The sequence below is a fragment of the Leptodactylus fuscus genome, chromosome 6 (assembly GCF_031893055.1).
Source record: "Leptodactylus fuscus isolate aLepFus1 chromosome 6, aLepFus1.hap2, whole genome shotgun sequence".
Classification (NCBI taxonomy): domain Eukaryota; kingdom Metazoa; phylum Chordata; class Amphibia; order Anura; family Leptodactylidae; genus Leptodactylus; species Leptodactylus fuscus.
Window position 1 is genome coordinate 70,310,399 of NC_134270.1, and position 18,672 is coordinate 70,329,070.

The 18,672-nt window shown below is 46.8% G+C and overlaps 7 non-coding genes across 7 annotated transcripts; all 7 read right to left on the bottom strand.

Annotated features, from left to right (window-relative positions):
• Nucleotides 1-12,847: 12,847 nt before the first annotated feature.
• LOC142211007 (U6 spliceosomal RNA) lies at nt 12,848-12,954 on the bottom strand. The gene has a single exon (XR_012717109.1). It is a non-coding gene; the product is annotated as a U6 spliceosomal RNA (small nuclear RNA).
• Nucleotides 12,955-13,792: 838 nt separating this feature from the next.
• LOC142210994 (U6 spliceosomal RNA) lies at nt 13,793-13,899 on the bottom strand. Its single transcript, XR_012717097.1, has one exon. It is a non-coding gene; the product is annotated as a U6 spliceosomal RNA (small nuclear RNA).
• An 838-nt stretch (nt 13,900-14,737) lies between these two features.
• LOC142210998 (U6 spliceosomal RNA) lies at nt 14,738-14,844 on the bottom strand. The gene has a single exon (XR_012717101.1). It is a non-coding gene; the product is annotated as a U6 spliceosomal RNA (small nuclear RNA).
• An 837-nt stretch (nt 14,845-15,681) lies between these two features.
• LOC142211009 (U6 spliceosomal RNA) lies at nt 15,682-15,788 on the bottom strand. Its single transcript, XR_012717111.1, has one exon. It is a non-coding gene; the product is annotated as a U6 spliceosomal RNA (small nuclear RNA).
• Nucleotides 15,789-16,626: 838 nt separating this feature from the next.
• Nucleotides 16,627-16,733, bottom strand: LOC142211021 (U6 spliceosomal RNA). Its single transcript, XR_012717122.1, has one exon. It is a non-coding gene; the product is annotated as a U6 spliceosomal RNA (small nuclear RNA).
• An 824-nt stretch (nt 16,734-17,557) lies between these two features.
• On the bottom strand, nt 17,558-17,664 carry LOC142211018 (U6 spliceosomal RNA). Its single transcript, XR_012717119.1, has one exon. It is a non-coding gene; the product is annotated as a U6 spliceosomal RNA (small nuclear RNA).
• Nucleotides 17,665-18,503: 839 nt separating this feature from the next.
• Nucleotides 18,504-18,611, bottom strand: LOC142211022 (U6 spliceosomal RNA). Its single transcript, XR_012717123.1, has one exon. It is a non-coding gene; the product is annotated as a U6 spliceosomal RNA (small nuclear RNA).
• Between the last annotated feature and the right edge of the window lie 61 nt (nt 18,612-18,672).

Here is an 18,672-nt window from a genome sequence, read left to right on the forward strand (position 1 = left end):
AGAAAAAAATTTTTTGCACAGTTTTGGATTTTTTTAGGGGGTTAAAAAGTAAAAAATAAAAACTATATAAATTCAGAATTGTATTGAACCATAGAATATAAAACAGACAACATAAAGCCCATAGGAATGTCGCACAAATCTGGTAAACAAAACCTTGGGAAACCTGGTAACCAATTTTCATGCTATAGGCTGTCAGTAATATGCTGGAATATGTTGAGTCCTCCAGAATGAAAGTCTTTTTAGTCCTCTTCTCTCTCAATAGGGTCCTGAATGGGACATCTCTTTCACTAATTTAAGAAATAGATTGATTAGAGATGGTTTCCTCTTAACATTAAATTTATTTTTCATCACTTATTTCAGCTAAAGATAAATTCGTTCAGGGCCTTTTCAATTGCTGATTCTAATTTGGATAGAAAACAAGAGTACATTTTTATATTTGTACCACTTTCTGTTTAAATATGAGTGTCTTGGAACTGTCTTTGAGATGATAATGGTCTTTAAAATAAAAAATACATGCAAATATACACTATGTGATCAAAAGTATCCAGACACCCCCAAAAACATACGTTTTTCATATTAGGTGCATTGTGCTGCCACCTACTGCCAGGTACTCCATATCAGTGACCTCAGTAGACATTAGACATCGTGAGAGAGCAGAATGGGGCGCTCCATGGAACTTTCGGACTTCGAACGTGGTCAGGTGATTGGGTGCCACACATCACGCAGGTCAATGCCAAACGACGCCTCGCTTCGTGTAAGGAGCATAAATATTGGACGATTGAACAGTGGAAAAACGTTATGTGGAGTGACAAATCACGGTACACAATGTGGCGAGCTGATGGCAGGGTGTGGGTATGGCGAATGCCCGGTGAACGTCATCTTCCAGTGTGTGTAGTGCCAACAGTAAAATTCGGAGGTGGTGGTGTTATGGTGTGGTCGTGTTTTTCATGGTGGGGGCTTGCACCCCTTGTTGTTTTGCTTGGCACTATCACAGAACAGGCCTAGACTGTTGAAGAACAATTTGGGGATGGCGATTGCATTTTTCAACACGATGGAGCACCTGTTCATACTGCACGGCCTGTGGTGGAGTGGCTACACAACAATAACATCTCTGTAATGGACTGGCCTGCACAGAGTCCTGACTTGAATCCTATAGAACACCTTTAGGATGTTTTGGAACGCCGACTTCGTGCCAGGCCTCACCGACCTACATCGATACCTCTCCTCCGTGCAGCACTCCATGAAGAATGGGCTGCCATTCCCCAAGAAACCTACCAGCACCTGATTGAACGTATGCCTGCGAGAGTGCAAGCTGTCATCAAGGCTAAGGGTGGGCCAACACCATATTGAATTCCAGCATTACAGATGGAGGGCGCCACGAACTTGTAAGTCATTTTCAGCCAGGTGTCCAGATACTTTTGATCACATAGTGTAGCTATGACTAAACTAGGTTCACACTAGCAACGCCTCTCTGTTTGGATCCATCAGGAAAGCCAATCAATGGAGAGGCAGACCACTAAATCACCAGTAACGCATAGAGTCCGATGGACCCCATTGACTTTAATGGAGGCTGTTGAGTGTCAGTCGTTATAAAACTGAATCAGCTATACAGGACGTCTTCCTTAGCCAATTTTCGGTGGACACAGCAACAGGGTGCGATGTGAACATAGCCTAGCACAGTTATACAATTTGTATAAACATGAAAAGTTGTTTATAAAACATTATACAGCCTCACCTTTTCTGCAGTCAAGTAATACTTAGAATAAAAGGAGACCATGAAGCTGTTAAAGGGGTTGTCCCATGTCGCATACTCACCAGTCTTCGTTTCTTTGAAATCTTCTGTCTTCCGGCTTTGTTTCGTCATTGGTGGGCGGGGTCACATATGCAAAGCCAAGCGGCGAGATGCCGCCGGCCCTGCATGCGCGCTCATAGACCAGTCTAGCCTTCACAATGCAAATACAGACCGACAGGGTGCCGGGTCTGTTATTCGCATTGTGAAGGCTAGACTGGTGTATGAGCGTGCACGCAGGGCCGGTGGCATCTCTCCACTTGGCTTTGCATATTTGACCCTGGAGCGGAATAACAGCATCGCTTCTGCCGCTGCTGGCTTCATGCAGGGCAGAAGCATAGCGAATGTTGCTGGCTTCACTTGTGCCGGCGTTTAACTGTCCCCGGCATTCGCCTCTCTATTACAGCGGATGCTGGGGACAGTTAGACGCTGGCACGGTGACAGGTGAAGCCAGCAACATCGCTATGCTTCTGCCCTGCATGAAGCCAGCAGCGGCAGAAGCGATGCTGTTATTCCACTGCTGCTGCTGGCTTCATGCAGGGCAGAAGCATAGCGATGTTGCTGGCTTCACCTGTGCCGGCGTCTAACCCTGTGCCGGCGTCTAACCCTGCATTGGCGGCCCCTTCCTCCAAAGGGTATACTACCCCTTCCCCTCCAGGCTCGCTCCCGTGCACTTAGCCCCTCCTCCCTCCCCCCTGAGAGCAGGCTGATACATCACTTGACTCATGAGCAGCTAGGTCAGGGCTGTGGCCACAAAAAAATGAATAAAGTAAGATAGTGGACAAACAAAGCAGTTTTGCTGAAGCAGTGTATTTAGGAAAAGTCTTACATTCACATTAACAAGCAGTATAGATAGGATCCTTGTGACGGGACAACCCCTTTAAGGGTTCCCTTGGAAACAAGAGGTCTAGTCCTCCTGGTCTAACTGGTCCAATCCCCATTGCTATCAGGGAGGATTCCTAAGCAGATCTCCCTCATCAGAACTGCATTGATAAAAAAAACAAGTGGGTGCAGAATTGATCCAAATTTTCATATGTCATCAGAATCAAAGTTCTACCTGTGTTATTTCTAACATTCTATTCTAATGCAGGATTTCACAGAAAGGAGCCAAAATCCTTTAATATGCTACAATACTGTGCAAATGTTGTAGGCATGTAGGGAATCTTTCAAAAATAGTAGTATTAGTAGTTTATTTTTGACAGTTAACAAAATGAAGTGAATAAATCAATATAATTTGGTATGACCATCTTTTGTCTTCAGAAACATCAATTCTTCTTGCACACAGTTTATGAAAGAAGTCGGCAGGGAAGATGTTCTAAACATTTTGGAGAGCTAAAGAGTTACAGATCTTCTGTAGATGTAGTCTTACTCAGATCCTCTTCATGTAATCTCAGACGGACTGGATGATGTTAAGATCAGTACTCTGTGGGGGCAATTTCATCACCTCCAGGATGACTCCTCCTGCAAAGAGTGGTCACACCAAATAATGACTTAGATTTAGATTTCTCTTTTGTTAATTCACAAAGATAAACATTCTTACCTTGCAGATTTTCTTCCACATATGCCTCAAACCTTTGCACCATGCTCTCTATATAAAAAAAAGTATTAATGACACAAATACTGGAAATCAACATTGTGTGTAAGTTTAGATTTGCTTTAATATTAAGGAGTAGAGACTATAAATATATTACCATCCATAGGAATATGTACAATATTAGCATATTAGATTGCATGATTACTTAGAACTGGAAATATAAAGTCTTATTACATTTGAGACAGTTATCTCCCTGTAACGTTGGGCCAAATTTAACAGGGCAGATATCTGTAACACTTGATGCTGCTTACCTTAGGTATGAGTCATTTGCTCTTCTTAACACTCCTAAAAGATTAAAGTATCTATGTCACAACAGGAAAATAATCTTGTTGCCATACAGCAGGGGTTCTCAGCTCCGATATTCCATGACTCTTCAAAGGCCAAGACTTGGAGTGATCTATTCAAATACATGTGGCTCAAGATCTTTCACACTCCTTAATGAGCTAAGCCTATACTAAATACAGCAAATATAGCGGCATTAATAGACACACTGAAATAATATAGCTTACTTCTAATTAGAAAGAGCAAAACCATTTCTAATGTAATGTAAATACTTACTGTAATAAAGCAAATATAAGCATGTATACTTTCTTTAAATGAGATCCATGTATCAGCAATGCTAAAGAATACATTCAGATATCTAAAGAGCCCACAGCTAACCCAGTAAACATGAACGGTGAATGTCATCTATAGAGAAATAGTGGTAATCAATGGTAATTGCTTTTCGTTTTTTTTTACCGTTGTTTAGAACAATATACACTGAGATCGCACAGAAGGTGCATGTGAATTTACGGATTTGTCAAGTGAGTATTGTAGGTTTTGGTGATATAACGATTTAAGTCTATAAACATTATACCCTTGTATTTACTCAAAGAGATGATGCAAGATAAGTGAGTATGAGATCTGGCATCAGAGTTGTTTTTACTGGCACTGACACCATCCACACAGCGATTGTAAAGGACAGTCATCTACGGGGAACAAGCACACATATAATCTGTCGAGTAACAAAATAAGATCAATCACGTTAACTATGTAAACAACAAAGAATGGCAAGAACTAGGAAAAATCTCATAGACAAATTTTGCTTTAAAAATTAGAATCAATTTATTTTTGTACAAAATAAAAGAGAATTTGCTGTTTTCAAAATGATCTTGCATCACTGAATATACAAAAAAATGTTCACCTATTATATGAGTTTTTTATTTACCGTATATACTCAAGTATAAGTCGACCCGAATATACGCCGACCCCCGAAATTTTACCACAAAAAACTGGGAAAACTTATTGACTCGAGTATAAGTCGAGGGGGAAAATGCATAACATTCTGTTTGTGCTCATGTTAATCCTAGCCAGCTTGAGGCCTATATGGTAACATCCCAGATGTCACATGTTCTGGGATATTACCATATAGGCCCAAAGCCTGTGGTAGTAGTAATAGCCTGTTACTGCTAGCACAGACTTTGGGCCTGTATGGCAACAGGCTGCTACTGCTATCATAAGCCTTATGGTAGCCTTAGGGCTCGTTCACACGGTGTAACGTGCCGCGTGATGTGACACGTGTACGCCACGTGACCCTTTACGTGCCGTACACGCTCCCATTCATTTCAATGGGAGCGGGGATCGTATGCGCCGTGCTAGTTTGCGGCCTGTGCATTTATTCACGGCCGCAAACTAGCGCGGCGCATACGATGTGCTCTAATGGAACTGCTGACCTCTTCGCCCAAGACGAAGACACCGCCCGGGTCAAATGCGCCATTAGGCACTCAGGAGGGGACAAACTCCGAGTTTAAAAGGCCATCTTGATGGCCCCCTCACCCAACTGGATATAGAGGCCTTCTGACCTCTAAACCTCCCAGCTAAATTGATCAGGAGGTGCTCTGACCTCCTAATAGGCAGGGTCCGGTCAAGGTAGATCCAGAAACATCTGCTCAGGTCTAAGGAGTGCAGCCTAACTTCCTCCGGGAGGAAGGCTCCGTTACAAAGGTTGGTAACGAAATGAGCTGGTTCAGGTTTGCCAAAGAGGGTTCCTTGGGTATAAACCCTGGCAAAAAATGGAGTTGAACCCTGTCACTGAAAAAGGAGGTGTAAGGCTCCTCTGATGACAGGGCCTGGAGCTCCCCAACCCTCTTACCTGAGGTGATCACCAGCAAAAAAGCTACTTTAAATGCTACTAGCTTTAAATCCACTTCCTCCATTGGCTCAAACGGTGGGTCACATAGAGCCGCCAACACGATCCCAAGGTCCCATTGGGGAACGGGGGCTGACACCAAAGTTCTAATTCCCGTTGCACCCCTAAGGAACCCTTTCACTAAGGGGTGTTGAGATAAACGCCTCCTCAGATTGGAGGACAAAGCGGCTACCTGTACCTTCAAGGTTGCTGGAGATAGCCCTTTGTCTAGGCTGTCCTGGAGGAACTCCAGTATTGATTCCACAGAGGGGTCAGTCACTCCTATGCCATGCTCCGACTCCCAGGTTCTGAAGACATTCCAGACTCTGCGGTAGCTCCTACTTGTGGATTCCGCTCTGGCGCAGGAGATAGTTCTCAGGACGGCCTCTGACAGCCCACTATGACTTAATAGGGACTGGTCAACCTTCAGGCTGTCAGGTTGAGTCTCCTCAGATCCTGGCATCTCTGACCTCCTTGAGTGACCTGGTCTGGGAGAGGGGGAAGCCTCCAATATACGCCATGACTCATGCCTATGAGCTGGGCTAACCAAGTCCTCTTGAGCCAGAATGGTATTATGGCAGTTGCCTGGACTTGGTCCTGTCTTATTTCCATCAGTACTCTGGTATGATGGGTATTGGAGGGAATCTGTAAACCAGCCTGAACCTCCATGGAATGGACAGGGCATCCACTGCCAAGGGATCGTTCTCCTGGTACAGAGAGCAGAACTTCTCCACCTTGGCGTTGAGTTGGGTTGCCATGAGGTCGACTTCTGGAAGGACCCATTTCTGGGCAATTTGTTGGAACACCTCTGGATTGAGGGACCATTCTCCTGCTATGGTAATACCTCGACTCAACCGATCCTCCACTATGTTCAGGGAGCCCTTGATGTGAACAGCGGATAAATGGGTCAGACTCCTATCTGCCCAGATTTGTTTCTTTCAGGAGAGCTTTGGACCTGGTTCCTCCCTGTTTGTTCAGGCACAACACTGTGGTCATGTTGTCCGACCGGCCTCTGACAGCCTTCCCCTTGAGAATATGGGGTGAAGTGCAGCAATGCCAGGTATACCACCTTGAGTTCCTTCAGGTTGGAAGATCCTACTTCCGGGCTGCTCCAACAACCTTGTCCTCACATCCACATGGGCTCCCCATCCCGACTGGGATGCATCTGTTGTCAACAGAGTCCAATACTGGTTGGACTAAGGACCTTCTGTCTTTCAGGAGTATCCACCTTCTTTTTTTTTTTTTAATGTAGATTATGAGCCCCATATGGGGATCGCAATTTCACATTTTTTTTTTATCCTATCAGTATGTCTTTGTTGAATGGGAGGAAATCCATGCAAACATGGGGAGAACATACAAACTACTTGCAAAGGTTGTTCCTGGCAGGATTCGAACTCTACTGCTGCAAGGCTGGAGTGCTAACCACTGAGCCACCATGTTGCCCCAGGAGTATTCACCTTCTGAAGGAAATACAAGTACTGGGAGAAAGGCAGATCCTCTTCAGGAGTCCTCCTAGAGACCCGTTCCAGGTCTTCAACATTTCCGTCTGGAGCGGATGGGAATGCCGTAAAGCCTAAGGGGTCACCCTGGCTGAGGGTGACATTAGGCCTAGGACTCTCCTGGTTCTGATGGATACACGCCGCGTTTGTATAGAAAATGGGCGGCCGCCTCTGTCTTCAGCCTCCTTGGGGCGGATAATGAGATCTGCAAAGCCACTGAGTCAAACCCTGGAACCTTCTTCAGAGTGGATGATACTACTTCAGATTTCTCCCAAATGATTAGCCAGCATAGCCTCTGAAGGAAGGAGATGGCTATCTGTGGACGTTATTGGAGGACTGGAGCTGACTGAGCTTTTATGAGCCAGTCGTCAAAATAGGGAACTATGAACAGACCTTGAAGTCTGAGGGCGGCAGCGACGGGAGTGAAGGTGTGAGGAGCGGAAGAGGTGCCGAAGGGTAGGTCAGCAAACTGGTAATGCCTCTGTGAACGGAATCTTGGATCCTCCTAAGGGCGTCTACGTCCAGGCCTCTCGGGCGAAATTTTGTGCACCTCTGTGACTGGGATCTGGGGCCAGTAGATCCACGCCCTCTACCAGAGGCCTCCCGTGTGCCTCCGGAGGCTTGAGGCAGGGACTTGCCCTTAATGTCCGCGAAACCCTCCATCAAATCATCCAGTCTGCGTCCAAAAGTCTTCTTGGCTCAAACGGTAGCACATTGCACAAATTTTGATGAGGTTACAGCCCTCCAGGGCTTAAGTCAGAGAGGTCTCCTTGTCGCGGTGGATAGGGCCATGTTCTTAAAGGCTACTTTCAATTGTTGACGGGAGGCTTCGCCCATGAAGTAAGCAGCCATAAACAGGGAGGACATTGAGGACGTTATGTCGTCCTTAGGGACCCCGGAATCAATAACCCATTCTAGCTGGGCAAAACGGGGAACATAAGCTATCCACTACAGTAGTGGAGGCTATGGCCACAAAGGCCAAAGCTGAGGCCACAGAAATAGCATTCTCTCAGGGTCCCACACACGTCGGTACAGAAGGTCTTGTAAGTTGGAATCATCATCCAGAGGGACCACCGTACGTCAAGAGAGCTCCGCGACTGCCAAATCCACCTTAGGAGGTAGACCCAAAGGATCTAGCTGTGATGAGGCTTGACCTCTGATTGTCCTCTGTTCAGAAATAGGGACTGGAATTAAGATGAGCTCTCTCCGCATGTTTCCACTCAGTCTCCATCAGCTTGGCCAAAGCTGCGTCCACTTGGAAAGGCGCCTGCCCCCCAGAGGTGGACAAGGAGGCTTCCCCATCAACATCCTTGGTCGCCTGACTGGATGAACTTCAGCAGCCTTCTTTTACCTGGGGAATATAGGTCTGCTGGTACTGGAGCTTCGTCATCAGCTGAGATGGTCTGATCATTCACGTGTAGATGCTCCAGAGATGGAAGGGATAATAAGTGCCTATCCACAATTTCTTATGTTTTGGAGATGTGGGATGTAGAACCCCTATATCCTTGAGAATCCTCCCTGAATTCTTTTACCTCAGGAGGAGGGCCTCAGCAGGAGTGGCAGCAGTATTAATGCAGATATAAAACCCCCATGCGGGTTTTTTTTTTTTTCCCCTGAATATCAGGCTAAAGAGAACTCCTCCTAATGTCAGGAAGAGGTATTTTGCAGGCAGCGCAGCCATATGCCTCCTCTTGGAGGAAGACATCCGTCTTCTGTGGTCACCCGGAGGAGGGGTAGAGGCAGGGCCGCCATCAGGAATTTTGGGGCCCCATACAGCCTAAGTGTCTGCCCCCCCCCCCCCCGCGCCGCCATTTTAAAACTACCTTATTTTGTGACATACCAATTCTGTATTACATTTTCCTTTATTTAGCAGCATTACAAGGCTTAATCAGATTCTATTTGCAGGTAAAATCTGCTACGTGTGACAGCGCCTATAGCGAGCCAGCAAAATTTATAAGAGCCCTCCTAATAAATCCTCAGGGCTTTTTCACATTGCATTTTTGGCCTCCCTTGCCGGGATACGTTGGTAACCAGTCAGAATCAGCTGTCAACTTTTCCCTGCACGAAGAACTGGCCATTTAAAAAAAAGGGGGGCCTGCAGTTCTCCGTGCAGGGATAAGTGGGGAGCTGATTGTGACTGGTTACCAACGTATCCCGGCAAGGGAGGCCAAAAACATAATGTGAACACTCCTTAAAGTGAAAGTCCCACCCCCAAACAGGCTGCTATGCTAGTAGCATAGCCTACATCATTATTAATATAAAGCACACAGAGCTTTGGAGGTATTGTGTGCTTTGTAGTTCTCCAGCTAAAAACTTATATATTATATATTATTGCCCCAGTTCCCTCTCCGCAGTGCCGCACACCCGATGTCCAAACAATCCCCCTTCCCCCCCCCCTCCACCTTCTAACATCTTTCCACTGCCCCCTGTACCCATACCTCCCAACTTTTGAAGAACCAAAAGAGGGACAAAATGTGCGGCGCGCTTTGCGCGCCGCGGCAAATTTAGCCCCACCCACTGTTATGTTGACTCCACCCATTCTCATTAATTTTTCATGTGCCTGCACACAGTATAATCCTCCTACAGTCACCCGTACATTATATGTCCCCCCTCTATCTCTCCCCCAGCTTCATATACACCCTTCATCTGCCCCCAGTTTCATGTCTCCCACCCAATCTCTGCCCCCAGATTCATGTCCGCCCATCCATTTCTGCCCGCAGTTTCATGTCCCCCCTCCATCTCTGCCCCCGGTTTCATGTCCCCTCCATCTCTGTCCTGTTTCATGTCCCCCATCTCTACCCCCAGATTCATGCCCTCCATCTCTGCCCCCCAGATTCATGTCCCTCCATCTCTGCCCCCATATTCATGTCCCCTCCATCTCTGTCCCCATATTCATGTCCCTCCATCTCTGCCCCCATTGTCATGCCGTCCTCTCCATCTCTGCCCCCAGTGTCATGCCGTCCTCTCTCTGCCCCGTTTCACGTTCCACATTACACTGACTGACTTACCTTCTCCTTCGTTCCCTCACAGCTCTCTGCGCGCCTCTCTCTCACTGGCGCACAGTTATAGACATGATGTGACGTCATCACATCGCGTCTACAAGCCAGTAGCGGAGGCGGCGAAGCGAGGAGCTGACACAGGTCAGCTCCTCGCTTCAGCCCCATATGTGACAGCGAGAGAGGCGCACCTCGCTTCGCCGCCGGCTACTGGCTTGTAGATGCGATGGCTGAAGCGAGGAGCTGACCTGTGTCAGCTCCTTGATTCGCCGCTGCTGCCGGCCACTGTAGACGCGATGTGATCACATCGCGTCTACAAGCCAGTAGCAGCGACGGCGGCGAAGCGAGGAGCTGACACAGGTCAGCTCCTCGCTTCAGCCGCATATGTGTCAGCGAGAGAGGCACGCAGCGGCGAAGCGAGGAGCTGACCTGTGTCAGCTCCTTGCTTCAGCCGTGTATGTCTTCAACTCAGATCTGCGTCCTCTGGATGCAGATCTGATTTGAAATAGGACATACACAATGACTGCTACGGGCGCCAGGGGGCCGGCACACGGTGGCGGGCCAAAACCGGGCCCCCCCCATTTTTCAATTTGGCTGGGCCCCTGATGCCAGTAGCAGTAGTACTGGCCTATCGGCGGCCCTGGGTAGAGGACCTACGTGGAGCCCACTCAACTCAGGAAAAAGACATTTAACCATTGGACCAAAGGTAAACCAAGACCTTCTATTTTTATGGGGCTGACACACTTCAGCGCTAGTACATTTCTGTGAGAATACACAGGAACCAATTCTCACCACCTAGGGTGGTTACAAATGCAATTTTCCAGATATGTCTGTAAGCTATAGCCAGCTACAGGTACCCAACCTAGAGAAAAACTACGTAACCCCACTGGAAACTGGTAAGGCAGTGATTCCAGTGCAAACTGCCCCTTAAATAGGTTCAGGGCCGGAGGGGGCATGGCCTGCTGCTACATCAGGCCCTCAAACTTAAAAACAAACCCTCGCCAGAGGGTTTCAATAATGGTGGTAAAAGAAAAAAGAAAACCACCGCTCGCCACCAAGGGAGTTCACTATCAAGAATAGTTTTTCCTTGAGCACCTGCAGCATACCTCTTCGCCTGGGGCTGTGAGAGTTGCTGGAAATCCGTGATCCTCAAACTCACTGACATAAGATTGGCTGCTGTTCACATTAGCTGCGATTTAAGGCAGTGGCAGAGGCTCCGCCTAACCGCCGAGCGGGACCACAGATGCTGATGAGGGAAGAGAAACTTCCCTCCACCCCAGCTGTGACTGCAGCCTGGGCCAGTGCACACAGGCGCTGACAAACATCACAGAAGGGAGTTGACCGACTGCCCATAGCAATAGACTTTTAGTGCTTTAGTATCTGCACTAAACACAGAGAAAAACTGAAAGCTGCCCACAATGTCCACCGCTGCAACTGCAGCCCAGGTAAGTGTGCACAGGCACTGACAAACACAACAGAAAGGGAGTTGACAGAATAACCACAGTAATAGTGCAAGCTGCACTAAAACAAAAGGAAAAGCTGAAAGAGGATTCAGCTTACCTTACTGCTGGCAATGAATCAAACTGCAGCAGCTGAAAATATGACTGCAATATAAACCTCAATCTTTCTCCGAAAGAAAGAAAAAGGAAAAGAAGAGAAGGTATGCAAATACCTTCTTCCAAACCATACAGGAGACCACACAGGCCTCCTCCACCTGTCCCACCATCACAGGACAGGAAAAAACACACAGGTGGGAGGTCCTTGTGAACTCTTATAGGGCCAGGTTGTGGCTGGTTAATGAAATAAAAATTCCATCTGTCCTACCAGCACACAGGGGCAGAAAACCCCACTTGTGCTGCTGTATGACAACAGGGAATGGAGGCTGTATTGCAATTAAGAAGCTGGATAAACAGTATATTGTCAGAAGGTGACAGTCAGAGTGCTGGAGTCCAGGTATATCTCCCCCAGATTTTGAAATGTGTGAGGTTCAGGGCGGATGTTGAGTAGGCCTCAGTCTAGGTGTAGGTCCGGGGCTCGTAACTGGACCATAAAAGGCTGAAGAGCCTATACTTCAGGGCAGAACCTGGGAGCAAGAGGAGGGACCTGGGTCTTTCCTGAAATACTGAGAGTGTGGTGAGACCATACTGTGCTATTTTGTTTCGTTGTGTGGTTGGTAGAAAGCCACACTTATAGTTAGTTTTTTACTGTTTAGTTAGTGCTCGAACGAACAGTGTTTTGTTTGAAGTTGCTGCATGAAGTTAAGGTTCTATGTTATTTTGATTATTCTGTACCTGAAGTAAAGGTTTATTTCTTTTACTGTTTTTCCAAATAAAACTGTTTGCACCAGACAATATGTACCAGTCATTGACTGGTTGGGTTCGTACAATTTCTGCTACTGACTTTATCAATATAGGGGATGGTCTTGTCTGGGTAGGTATTTAGGGGATCTGTATACAAGGAGGGAGTCTAGTCTGGGCTTTGTTTTACCTTAGGAGGTTGGGTTTATTTAGGGGATCTGGTCTAGGGTCAGTATTTCTTGGGGGTTGGCTCCGGGCCGCCTTTTAGCTTAGGGGGTGTAGGGTCTGCCTTCATTCAGGGAGTCTGGTATGTGCATTAGTTTAGGGGATGCCATCTGGGGTCTCCATTTGCGTAGGTGGTTTGGGTCGTGTAGCAGCTTGCGGGGTCGGTATTGCTTTAGGGGGATGTGATGTGGGTCATAACATATGTGTGTCGTCAGACCAAGATGCGGTTGGCTGACTGGAGACTACTGCTATTCCTCCCGAGTGCATGAAAGAATTGCGTCAAAATATGGAACGCTTCACGAATTTGCGTGTCATCCTTGTGCAGGGGCCATGCTAATCTTCTCTGTGTCGTTCCAATTTTAGTATATGTGCTGCCGAAGCGAGCACGACTCCTTGGTCTTCATCCCTTGCTATATATGGTCCTCTGAAATTAGCCCTTGTAAATTATGGAGAGAGAGAGGCCCATATATAGGAATCTTAATCCCAGGAATCTACAGTGGATCATAAGGCTCATTCTCTCCAACATTCCAGGGTTTTCTTTCTGAAATCTGTAAGAGGAGAAATACAAAGACGCAAAGGCATTGCAGATTGCGACAAGAGAATATGCAAAACACTTTGCCAGTCCCAGAGGATGCTGGGAACAACAAAGGTGTGGGAGGAGCAAAAGAAAAAAGCGGGAAGAATGAAACTAAACTTAAAACTCCTCCAGAGCCCAAATAGGAAAGCTATCTACAGGGCCCCTCACCTACCTACTACCAAGTATTTAGAATTCCGCTGTCTTCTCATATCAAGCTATTTATTTAGGGGGGTCAGATCTGGGAACTTTATCAATATAGGGGATGGTCTTGTCTGGGTAGGTATTTAGGGGATCTGTATACACGGAGGGGGTCTAGTCTGGGCTTTGTTTTACCTTAGGAGGTTGGGTTTATTTAGGGGATCTAGTCTAGGGTCAGTATTTCTTGGGGGTTGGCTCCGGGCCGCCTTTTAGCTTAGGGGGTGTAGGGTCTGCCTTCATTCAGGGAGTCTGGTATGTGCATTAGTTTAGGGGATGCCATCTGGGGTCTCCATTTGCGTAGGTGGTTTGGGTCGTGTAGCAGCTTGCGGGGTCGGTGTTGCTTTAGGGGGATGTGATGTGGGTCATAACATATGTGTGTCGTCAGACCAAGACGCGTTTGGCTGACTGGAGACTACTGCTATTCCTCCCGAGTGCATGAAAGAATTGCGTCAAAATATGGAACGCTTCACGAATTTGTGTGTCATCCTTGCGCAGGGGCCATGCTAATCTTCTCTGTATCGTTCCAATTTTAGTATATGTGCTGCCGAAGCGAGCACGACTCCTTGGTCTTCATCCCTTGCTATATATGGTCCTCTGAAATTAGCCCTTGTAAATTATGGAGAGAGAGAGGCCCGTATATAGGAATCTTAATCCCAGGAATCTACAGTGGATCATGAGGCTCATTCTCTCCAACATTCCAGGGTTTTCTTTCTGAAATCTGTAAGAGGAGAAATACAAAGACGCAAAGGCATTGAAGATTGCGACAAGAGAATATGCAAAACACTTTGCCAGTCCCAGAGGATGCTGGGAACAACAAAGGTGTGGGAGGAGCAAAAGAAAAAAGCGGGAAGAATGGAACTAAACTTAAAACTCTTCCAGAGCCCAAATAGGAAAGCTATCTACAGGGCCCCTTACCTACCTACTACCAAGTATTTAGAATACCGCTGTCTTCTCATATCAAGCTATTTATTTAGGGGGGTCAGATCTGGGAACTTTATCAATATAGGGGATGGTCTTGTCTGGGTAGGTATTTAGGGGATCTGTATACAAGGAGGGGGTCTAGTCTGGGCTTTGTTTTACCTTAGGAGGTTGGGTTTATTTAGGGGATCTGGTCTAGGGTCAGTATTTCTTGGGGGTTGGCTCCGGGCCGCCTTTTAGCTTAGGGGGTGTAGGGTCTGCCTTCATTCAGGGAGTCTGGTATATGCATTAGTTTAGGGGATGCCATCTGGGGTCTCCATTTGCGTAGGTGGTTTGGGTCGTGTAGCAGCTTGCGGGGTCGGTATTGCTTTAAGGGGATGTGATGTGGGTCATAACATATGTGTGTCGTCAGACCAAGACGCGTTTGGCTGACTGGAGACTACTGCTATTTCTCCCGAGTGCATGAAAGAATTGCATCAAAACATGGAACGCTTCACGAATTTGCGTGTCATCCTTGCGCAGGGGCCATGCTAATCTTCTCTGTATCGTTCCAATTTTAGTATATGTGCTGCCGAAGAGAGCACGACTCCTTGGTCTTCATCCCTTGCTATATATGGTCCTCTGAAATTAGCCCTTGTAAATTATGGAGAGAGAGAGGCCCGTATATAGGAATCTTAATCCCAGGAATCTACAGTGGATCATGAGGCTCATTCTCTCCAACATTCCAGGGTTTTCTTTCTGAAATCTGTAAGAGGAGAAATACAAAGACGCAAAGGCATTGAAGATTGCGACAAGAGAATATGCAAAACACTTTGCCAGTCCCAGAGGATGCTGGGAACAACAAAGGTGTGGGAGGAGCAAAAAAAAAAGCGGGAAGAATGGAACTAAACTTAAAACTCCTCCAGAGCCCAAATAGGAAAGCTATCTACAGGGCCCCTCACCTACCTACTACCAAGTGTTTAGAATACCGCTGTCTTCTCATATCAAGCTATTTATTTAGGGGAGTCAGATCTGGGAACTTTATCAATATAGGGGATGGTCTTGTCTGGGTAGGTATTTAGGGGATCTGTATACAAGGAGGGGGTCTAGTCTGGGCTTTGTTTTACCTTAGGAGGTTGGGTTTATTTAGGGGATCTGGTCTAGGGTCAGTATTTCTTGGGGGTTGGCTCCGGGCCGCCTTTTAGCTTAGGGGGTGTAGGGTCTGCCTTCATTCAGGGAGTCTGGTATGTGCATTAGTTTAGGGGATGCCATCTGGGGTCTCCATTTGCGTAGGTGGTTTGGGTCGTGTAGCAGCTTGCGTGGTCGGTGTTACTTTAGGGGGATGTGATGTGGGTCATAACATATGTGTGTCGTCAGACCAAGACGCGTTTGGCTGACTGGAGACTACTGCTATTCCTCCCGAGTGCATGAAAGAATTGCGTCAAAATATGGAACGCTTCACGAATTTGCGTGTCATCCTTGCGCAGGGGCCATGCTAATCTTCTCTGTATCATTCCAATTTTAGTATACGTGCTGCCGAAGCGAGCACGACTCCTTGGTCTTCATCCCTTGCTATATATGGTCCTCTGAAATTAGCCCTTGTAAATTATGGAGAGAGAGAGGCCCGTATATAGGAATCTTAATCCCAGGAATCTACAGTGGATCATGAGGCTCATTCTCTCCAACATTCCAGGGTTTTCTTTCTGAAATCTGTAAGAGGAGAAATACAAAGACGCAAAGGCATTGAAGATTGCGACAAGAGAATATGCAAAACACTTTGCCAGTCCCAGAGGATGCTGGGAACAACAAAGGTGTGGGAGGAGCAAAAGAAAAAAGCGGGAAGAATGGAACTAAACTTAAAACTCCTCCAGAGCCCAAATAGGAAAGCTATCTACAGGGCCCCTCACCTACCTACTACCAAGTATTTAGAATACCGCTGTCTTCTCATATCAAGCTATTTATTTAGGGGGGTCAGATCTGGGAACTTTATCAATATAGGGGATGGTCTTGTTTGGGTAGGTATTTAGGGGATCTGTATACAAGGAGGGGGTCTAGTCTGGGCTTTGTTTTACCTTAGGAGGTTGGGTTTATTTAGGGGATCTGGTCTAGGGTCAGTATTTCTTGGGGGTTGGCTCCGGGCCGCCTTTTAGCTTAGGGGGTGTAGGGTCTGCCTTCATTCAGGGAGTCTGGTATGTGCATTAGTTTAGGGGATGCCATCTGGGGTCTCCATTTGCGTAGGTGGTTTGGGTCGTGTAGCAGCTTGCGGCGTCGGTGTTGCTTTAGGGGGATGTGATGTGGGTCATAACATATGTGTGTCGTCAGACCAAGACGCGTTTGGCTGACTGGAGACTACTGCTATTCCTCCCGAGTGCATGAAAGAATTGCGTCAAAATATGGAACGCTTCACGAATTTGCGTGTCATCCTTGCGCAGAAGCCATGCTAATCTTCTCTGTATCGTTCCAATTTTAGTATATGTGCTACCGAAGCGAGCACGACTCTTTGCTATATATGGTCCTCTGACATTAGCCCTTGTAAATTATGGAGAGAGAGAGGCCCGTATATAGGAATCTTAATCCCAGGAATCTACAGTGGATCATGAGGCTCATTCTCTCCAACATTCCAGGGTTTTCTTTCTGAAATCTGTAAGAGGAGAAATACAAAGACGCAAAGGCATTGAAGATTGCGACAAGAGAATATGCAAAACACTTTGCCAGTCCCAGAGGATGCTGGGAACAACAAAGGTGTGGGAGGAGCAAAAGAAAAAAGCGGGAAGAATGGAACTAAACTTAAAACTCCTCCAGAGCCCAAATAGGAAAGCTATCTACAGGGCCCCTCACCTACCTACTACCAAGTATTTAGAATACCGCTGTCTTCTCATATTAAGCTATTTATTTAGGGGGGTCAGATCTGGGAACTTTATCAATATAGGGGATGGTCTTGTTTGGGTAGGTATTTAGGGGATCTGTATACAAGGAGGGGGTCTAGTCTGGGCTTTGTTTTACCTTAGGAGGTTGGGTTTATTTAGGGGATCTGGTCTAGGGTCAGTATTTCTTGGGGGTTGGCTCCGGGCCGCCTTTTAGCTTAGGGGGTGTAGGGTCTGCCTTCATTCAGGGAGTCTGGTATGTGCATTAGTTTAGGGGATGCCATCTGGGGTCTCCATTTGCGTAGGTGGTTTGGGTCGTGTAGCAGCTTGCGGGGTCGGTATTGCTTTAGGGGGATGTGATGTGGGTCATAACATATGTGTGTCGTCAGACCAAGACGCGTTTGGCTGACTGGAGACTACTGCTATTCCTCCCGAGTGCATGAAAGAATTGCGTCAAAATATTGAACGCTTCACGAATTTGCGTATCATCCTTGCACAGGGGCCATGCTAATCTTCTCTGTATCGTTCCAATTTTAGTATATGTGCTGCCGAAGCGAGCACGACTCCTTGGTCTTCATCCCTTGCTATATATGGTCCTCTGAAATTAGCCCTTGTAAATTATGGAGAGAGAGAGGCCCGTATATAGGAATCTTAATCCCAGGAATCTACAGTGGATCATGAGGCTCATTCTCTCCAACATTCCAGGGTTTTCTTTCTGAAATCTGTAAGAGGAGAAATACAAAGATGCAAAGGCATTGAAGATTGCGACAAGAGAATATGCAAAACACTTTGCCAGTCCCAGAGGATGCTGGGAACAACAAAGGTGTGGGAGGAGCAAAAGAAAAAAGCGGGAAGAATGGAACTAAACTTAAAACTCTTCCAGAGCCCAAATAGGAAAGCTATCTACAGGGCCCCTCACCTACCTACTACCAAGTATTTAGAATACCGCTGTCTTCTCATATCAAGCTATTTATTTAGGGGGGGTCAGATCTGGGAACTTTATCAATATAGGGGATGGTCTTGTCTGGGTAGGTATTTAGGGGATCTGTATACAAGGAGGGGGTCTAGTCTGGGCTTTGTTTTACCTTAGGAGGTTGGGTTTATTTAGGGGATCTGGTCTAGGGTCAGTATTTCTTGGGGGTTGGCTCCGGGCCGCCTTTTAGCTTAGGGGGTGTAGGGTCTGCCTTCATTCAGGGAGTCTGGTATGTGCATTAGTTTAGGGGATGCCATCTGGGGTCTCCATTTGCGTAGGTGGTTTGGGTCGTGTAGCAGCTTGTGGGGTCGGTATTGCTTTAGGGGGATGTGATGTGGGTCATAACATATGTGTGTCGTCAGACCAAGACGCGTTTGGCTGACTGGAGACTACTGCTATTCCTCCCGAGTGCATGAAAGAATTGCGTCAAAACATGGAACGCTTCACGAATTTGCGTGTCATCCTTGCGCAGGGGCCATGCTAATCTTCTCTGTATCCGTTCCAATTTTATTATATGTGCTGCCGAAGCGAGCACGACTCCTTGGTCTTCATCCCTTGCTATATATGGTCCTCTGAAATTAGCCCTTGTAAATTAT